This window comes from Thrips palmi, unplaced genomic scaffold (genome assembly GCF_012932325.1).
Source record: "Thrips palmi isolate BJ-2018 unplaced genomic scaffold, TpBJ-2018v1 HiC_scaffold_3, whole genome shotgun sequence".
Taxonomy (NCBI): Eukaryota; Metazoa; Arthropoda; class Insecta; order Thysanoptera; family Thripidae; genus Thrips; species Thrips palmi.
This window is the reverse complement of record NW_023144630.1, coordinates 1204118-1211113: the sequence shown is the minus strand read 5'-3', so window position 1 is coordinate 1211113 and position 6996 is coordinate 1204118. Positions and strand designations below refer to the sequence as shown.

Below are 6996 nucleotides of genomic sequence, written 5' to 3'. Positions count from 1 at the left end.
ACGTGGTCGGGCTCACTCGCGGAGAGAGAGAGAGAGAGAGAGAGAGAGAGAGAGAGAGAGAGAGAGAGGAAGGGGGCAAGGGACCCGCGGGCGCAATGGTTTCGCGGAGCGGCCGTCGATTAGCGTATCAGAGTCGCGTGCGTAATAATTGTTGTCGAATGGCGCGGTGGACTCCACATGCCCCGCCCCGCCCCGCCCCGCCCCGCCCCGGTGCCACGCCCCGCGCGCGGCTACACGGCGGCGATGCCATGGCGACGCGACGCGGCCGGTAGTTACGCATCTAACGGAACCTATCACACAGGTTCATCTCGTCTCGCCAAGTCTCCGCTGGCCGGGCCGGCACTGCCCGGCTCTGGCACGCGGCATCCCATCCCGGTCCATTTCATCCCACTGGACCATGCCAGCAGAGAGTCGTCGCTCTGTCTCTCTCGCACCCGTGCGGGCCTGGGCGGGCCCCTGCGGGACGCGCCGTGAGTGCGAGAGGGACAGAGCGGCACTGCTACCGCCATAACAGCAGCAGTGCCATTGGATGCCTCGATGCTGCATTCTGTATCTGCCTTCTGTCGCCCTGGGAAGAGGCAGGATGAGGACGTGGTGAAGGCGTGCCCGTTCCCAAACCTACACCGTAAATTTTTCTTTTTGTAAATTAATTTTATTGGGTGTTGTACTGGTGATCACAATAAAACAGTCACAATTGGCGCAATCCGAAATCGGAACAGGAAACAGGGAAAAAAAGTTATGTCAGAAGTGGGATTTGAACCCACGCCCTCATTCGAGGACCAGAACACTCGGCTCTCCGTGCGGGAGCAAGGTTTGCGACCTTGAGTCTGGCGCCTTAGACCGCTCGGCCATCCTGACATGCGTGGTGGAGGCGCGGGACGGACGGATGACTATCGCCACCGCGGCGACCGCGTCGGCGAGCATCCATCTCCCCACCACTTTGGCGCGTAAACACGTCAGGGCGTGGCGGGGCGGGGCGGGCCCTTTGAATTCGAGGTTAGGGTCACCCTGATGCTAATCTCCAACCGGCCCTTCTCCCCTTCCCGCGTAAAAATAAACGCGACATTAGCCTTTTCATTGGACGAGCCCTGTGCAGACCTGCCCTCCAAGAGCCCTTCGTGGCGTGAAGCCAGTTGCAGCTGGTCTGACCGCCACACCACCACTATTTGCTGGACTTCAAAGCAACAACAACAACAACAACAACAACAACAAGCCGTTGTGAATGCCAACACTTTCTACCCACCTCATTGCGCTCGTTGCAGCGCCGTGCATGAAACCCGGACGTAATTACAGTGATGGGTTGTTGCAACTTATTATTGGATTACCCCCCTGCACAGTGGGCCATAAGACCGGTGGAGGCGGACGAAATTCTAAAACGCGTTTTGAGCTCCAGAGTCGCTAAATGGGACTCGAGCTGAACGTGTGACCCCACCAATGGACTCCTCGTTCGGAGAGCAATCCATTGGTGGGGTCACACGTTCGGTTCGAGTCCTGCTTAGTGACTGGAGCTCAAAACGCGTCTAGAGTTTTGGCCGCCTGCTGGTCCTCTGGCTCGTTGTGCTCTGGTGAAGCTTATCAATCATCAGATCATGGGTTCGAACAATCGATGCTATTTTTTTCCCGTTTTTCGATACGTTTTTTAGCGAATCGTTGAACCCCGCGAAAGGAATAAACTTCTCCAGAGTGGACCGTGGCCTCGCCGCCGGACAGCCATGGTGGAATGCCACTCCACGACGGCGAGCTACGCGACGCTACGCGACGCTACGCCACTGCCATCTTGTTTACCTCTTTTTTCCGATCTCTACCACGACGCGGACAGGGGAACAACCTTTCATAACAGTTACACTCGAGAGGACGAAAAGTCGATTTATCGATTTGGGCCGATCGATTGGCCGAATTTGATCCGAGTGGCCGGCAAAGCCGAGAGTGAGGTGCCGTTGTTGCTACCTTGTTGTTGTTTCGTTCGAGTCACGTTCGATACCTCGATGCTACGCCCGCTGCTCCTCGCATTCCGCGTTTCAATTATCGCCCTGGCACCAGTCGGGCCGTGTGTCTCGCAGTGGCGCGGCGTCTCGAAGGGGTGCGAGAGAGACGGAGCGACGAAAGCACTGCCCGGAATCGTCCTTGGCCTTGCCTTAGCCGACCGGTGGAGGCGGTCGAAATCCCGGACGCGTTTTGAGCTCCAGAGTCGCTAAATGGGACTCGAACCGAACGTGTGACCCCACCAATGGATTCCTCTTTCGGAGAGCAATCCGTTGGTGGGGTCACACGTTCGGTTCGAGTCCCATTTAGCGACTCTGGAGCTCAAACCGCGTCTAGAGTTTTGGCCGCCTCCACCGGTCTTCTGGCCCACTGTGCGTTCTGGCAGCGGTGACCCCGTGCCCCGCGTTGGCCGGTCCGCGCTGACCACCTGCTTCGCGAACTCGTCCGGGAAGGCGCTGCCGGACGACACCCACGCCTAGCACACTGTGCGGCCCGCCGGGCCAATCAGGGAAAACAATTAAGGAACGCCATTAAAAATTAATCGCCTTTCGCTTTGCGGGCCGCGAGGGCCACGGCGGGCCGCTTGCAGGGGCAGGCCGCCAGACGGGCCGAGGTGCGAGGCGACCCGCTCGGACGCCGCGACCCCGGCACGTGTTTGGAGCTGGCCGGTGCGGGCCGGCGCCAGCGGGGAGCGTCTCTCCCTCGCACTCATACGGGACGCCGCGTGAGTGCGAGAGAGGCAGCGCGACGAACACGACTCTCGGAATCCGTCTGCCGGCCTAGCGGCACTAGAGGACTCGCACCCTGCTTGACCAGCCGGGCCTAGTCGGGCCTGGCCGGGCCACGGGGGCCACGGAGTGGACAGGACGGCGGGGCACAGTGGGCCAGAAGACCGGTGGAGGCGGTCAAAACTCTCGACGCGTTTTGAGCTCCAGAGTCGCGAAATGAGACTAGAACTGAGCGTGTGACCCCACCAATGGACTCCTCGTTCGTAGAGCAATCCATTGGTGGGGTCACACGTTCGGTTCGAGTCCCATTTAGCGACTCTGGAGCTCAAAACGCGTCTGGAGTTTTGGCCGCCTCCACCGGTCTTCTGGCCCACTGTGCGGGGACCGCGCGCTGGAAACAGGAAGCGCGTCGGCAACGCCTCGGCCTGCCGGAAGGCCCTCGGCAAGACCTAGCAAGGCTTACGCTCCAGCGTCGAAAGGGTTGCCAACCTCAGCGAAGACTCCAGGGAGCGCCTGACCATGACAGAGTAGGCAGCGCCGCTCAACTCCCCTGCGCGAGTGTTGCCTACCCCGCACTTGGCAGGGGCTCCGCGCGCCTGCGGACGGCAGGGTAGGCAACACTGCGCGACTCCCGTGCAAGGTTTGCCTACCCCGCACTTCGCAGGCGCCCCGACTGGCCGGCCCGTGTCTTAGCGAGAGGCCCTACAGCGGAACACAGTGGATTGTGGGGCCGAGCCGTTCGCTGTCAAACGGCACCGGTTTCTGATGCAAGCGCCACCCTTTGGCACGGAGGACACTCGCGTGTTGCCCAAACGGTGTCGCTCTGTCTCTCTCGCACTCGCGAGGCGGTGCGCAGGGGTGCGAGAGAGGCAGAGCGACAAGCATGCTAAGGAGGCCAACCCGTCATTAACGCCACCCTTATGTCACGGTATCTCCGGAAAGAGTTCGGAACTCGCCTCGCCCAGGGCGTCGCCAGGGAGTCGCACAGTGGGCCAGAAGACCGGTGGAGGCGGCCAAAACTCCGGACGCGTTTTGAGCTCCAGAGTCGCTAAATGGGGCTCGAACCGAACGTGTGACCCCACCAATGGATTGCTCTCCGAACGAGGAATCCATTGGTGGGGTCACACGTTCGGTTCGAGTCCTATTTAGCGACTCTGGAGCTCAAAACGCGTCTAGAGTTTTGGCCGCCTCCACCAGTCTTCTGGCCCACTGTGCGTCGCTCCGAGTGTCAAGGCGGCGATGGGGCGAGTGACGGCGAGACGGACAGACGGCGTGACATCGAGTCGTCGCGTGCGCGCCGCCACGTCTGTCCACGCGCGCCGCCGCTCCGCGTGACACGTTTCGTAACGCGACCGATCGCAAACAGCAGGGAGGCTGATGATGGGTTGCGGGGTCAGTGACAGGCCGCGGCACAGTGGGCCAGAAGACCGGAAGGGACAATTCTCGCCGCGCGTTTTGAGCTCCAGAGTCGCTGAATGGGACTCGACCAGAACGTGTGACCCCACCAATGGATTGCTCTCCGGACGAGGAATCCATTGGTGGGGTCACACGTTCGGATCGAGTCCCTTTCAGCGACTCTGGAGCTCAAAACGCGTCTAGAGTTTCGGCCGCCTCCACCAGTCTTCCGGCACACTGTGCGTCGTGGGAATGTGCTTAGGTGGCAGCGCTGCACCAGGGCGACGTACTTGTCCAGGTCCAGGCTGCGGCCGCCAAGGCGCGCCAAGGCCGCGGCCAGCGCTCTATTCACCTGCCGGGCCTGGAGCCTGGAGCCTGGAGCCTGGAGCCTGGAACGGGCCGCGGCTCGGTGCACTCATTTGATGTTCCTGACCGGCGAGCCGGGCCGAGCCGAGCCGAGCCGAGAGGCCTGCTCGGGATCCTCCGGGGGTCCGGTACCGGTCCCCGCGGGCCCCTGGGCCCCTCCACGCCCCGCCGCGCCACGCCCCACCACGCCTTGCCGCGTTCCAGCCGGCCAGGACTCCGATCGTCTGGTGCAGGGGGCGTCGGGGAGGGAGGGGGGGGGCTTCCATCTGGCCAGTGGCCGGCGCGGGCCGCGACGCGCCACGACGCTAGTGCTCCTCCGGCCGGCAGGCACCTCGCGACGCCTCGACGCCGCCGCCGCGCGCCCGCGTCCCGCATTCCGACAAGTGCCTCACGCTGCCGGCAAACTCTCGTGTGCGCCGCCACCATGTTGGCCTTCCTCTTCCAGCTGTCCATGCTGTTCGCCGTGTTCGTCATGATGCTCTACCTCGTGCTGCGGCTCGGCTGTCGCTACGTCGTCGGCATGTGCAGCTAGAGGCCTCGGCCTCCGGCACCTCAAGTGCCTCGTGACAGTGTTGTCGTCCCCCGGGACTTGTGACTGGCGTGTCCTCTGCCGGGACTTGTGACTTGCGTGTCCTCTGCCGGGACTTGTGACTTGCGTGTCCTCTGCCGGGACTTGTGACTTGCGTGTCCTCTGCCGGGACTTGTTTTCGCTGTTGCCCGTCTGCTTGCGTACCCACAGGTAAGAAGTCAGCGACATCAAGACAGATGAAGGAGGGACACACAATTGGAGTCTGTCAATGGAAGCTCTCCGGCCACCTGCCTGTCTGTCTGCCTGTCTGTCTGTCTGTATGTCTGTCTGTTTGCCTGTCTGTCTATGTCTGTCTGTCTGTCTGTCTGTCTGTCTGTCTGCCTGTCTGCCTGTCTGTCTGTCTGCCTGTCTGTCTGTCTGCCTGTCTGCCTGTCTGTCTGTCTGTCTGTCTGTCTGTCTGCCTGCTGCAGACGCCGGAGTGACATCGCGCGCGTGCCGCCTTGTGTTTGTGTCGGCATGCCAGCCTACCCGTGCTGCCGTGGGGGGAGTTGGGCTGACCGTGCCGAGTCTGGTCGCCGGTCCGCCAACACGTAATGGCAGCAGGCCGCAGTGGCCCTTGGAGCCCCCAGACCCGCGTCTGTCGAGACAGCGGACAGGGAAGTCAGCCGTGGATTGGCGGCAAACCCACTCAGTCCATTCTGAGCGCGAAAACCATTTCTCGTTGAACTCGCAGTGACGCACAGTGGATTTGCCAGAAGACCGGCGCAGGCGGCCAAAACTCTCGACGCGTTTTGAGCTCCAGAGTCGCTAAGCCGGACTCGAACCGAACGTGTGACCCCACCAATGGATTCCTCGTTCGGAGAGCAATCCATTGGTGGGGTCACACGTTCAGTTCAAGTCCCATTTACCGGGAAAGTTTTAACTTCTAACTAAGTTTGAACCAACTAGTTTCATCAAGTGAATTATAAGGGTCCAAGAAACCACTTTTTTGGGTGCGGAGCGGAGAACAGAAACTGCGAGAAAGTTAAGACGGCGAGTTGTTTTTTCTCCCCCTGCCGCCGCGCTGCCGCCGCGCTGCCGCCGTGTCCCCGAGTGTCAACACTCGAATCGCCAGCACACTGTCCTGTCCGCGTCTCGGCGCGCAGAAAGTTCTTCCTGCGGACACATTTCTGGCACGCGCAATACATTGATGTTCCTTGAAAGGCGGCGAGCGACCGTCTTTCCGCTAAGTCCTCTTTTTTTCCTTTTTTTTTCTATCCGACGCCGATGAACCGCGGCGCTGGATGCCTTCGGCTGCTTCGGCAGACGACCGGCAAGAAAAAGGAGGGGGGGTGTCCTTTGGAACGGGGAGCGCTCCGAGCAGGCCGTGCGAGCCATTTTAAAAGCTAAACCGTGGGTCGTGGGTTCGAATACCGACGGTCTGTTTTCCATAAATTCCTGGCGGGAGCTCCGCGGGGCCCAGGTGGTACCCACGTGGGTTCGAGTACCGGCCGAGGCGGATTTTATTGTCTCGCTCTCGCCCGGTCCAGGAGTCCTGAACAGTCATGGAGTGTCCTGGGCGTGTTCCAGAGAGCACAGGAGTTTCCTGGAGTGTCACTGGAGGTTCCTGGATTTTTCTGAAGTGTCCTGGAGGTTCCTGGAGGTTTCTGGAGGTTCCTGGAGTTACCTGAAGTGTCCTGGAGTGTCCTGGAGCGTCCTGGAACTGGAATTCCGACCGGAATGACCGGGAATCGGCCGGAATCGGCCGGCGGTGTCCGCGCCACTGCTAGAGTCCCCCGTATTTAGCGAGTGGACACCGCCGACGGCGCCGACGGGTTGTCCGCCGGGACTGTGGATGCTGCTGGGTTCAGGGAAGGCAGGAAATCGACGCATCGCTGAAGCGCATCCGTTAGTTGGAAACCTCAGTAAACAAGTTGAAAACGAGAAATTCGTTGATGAACCTGCTAGTTGACACGAGGAGAGCGTGTGTCGTTTGAAATACTAGTGAGAGGGAGG

The 6996-nt window shown here is 60.9% G+C and overlaps 1 long non-coding RNA gene and 1 other non-coding gene across 2 annotated transcripts in view; one reads left to right on the top strand and one right to left on the bottom strand.

Moving 5' to 3' along the window:
• Positions 1–739: 739 nt before the first annotated feature.
• On the bottom strand, positions 740–858 carry Trnal-caa. Its single transcript has 2 exons — positions 821–858; positions 740–785 (listed from the first exon to the last, which is right to left on the bottom strand). It is a non-coding gene; the product is annotated as a tRNA-Leu (tRNA).
• Positions 859–4801: 3943 nt separating this feature from the next.
• Positions 4802–6996, top strand: part of LOC117648089 — a 34474-nt gene continuing 32279 nt past the window's right edge. The window contains exon 1 of the long non-coding RNA XR_004587854.1: positions 4802–5211. This is a non-coding gene — a long non-coding RNA (uncharacterized LOC117648089). The remainder of the gene's footprint in view (positions 5212–6996) is intronic.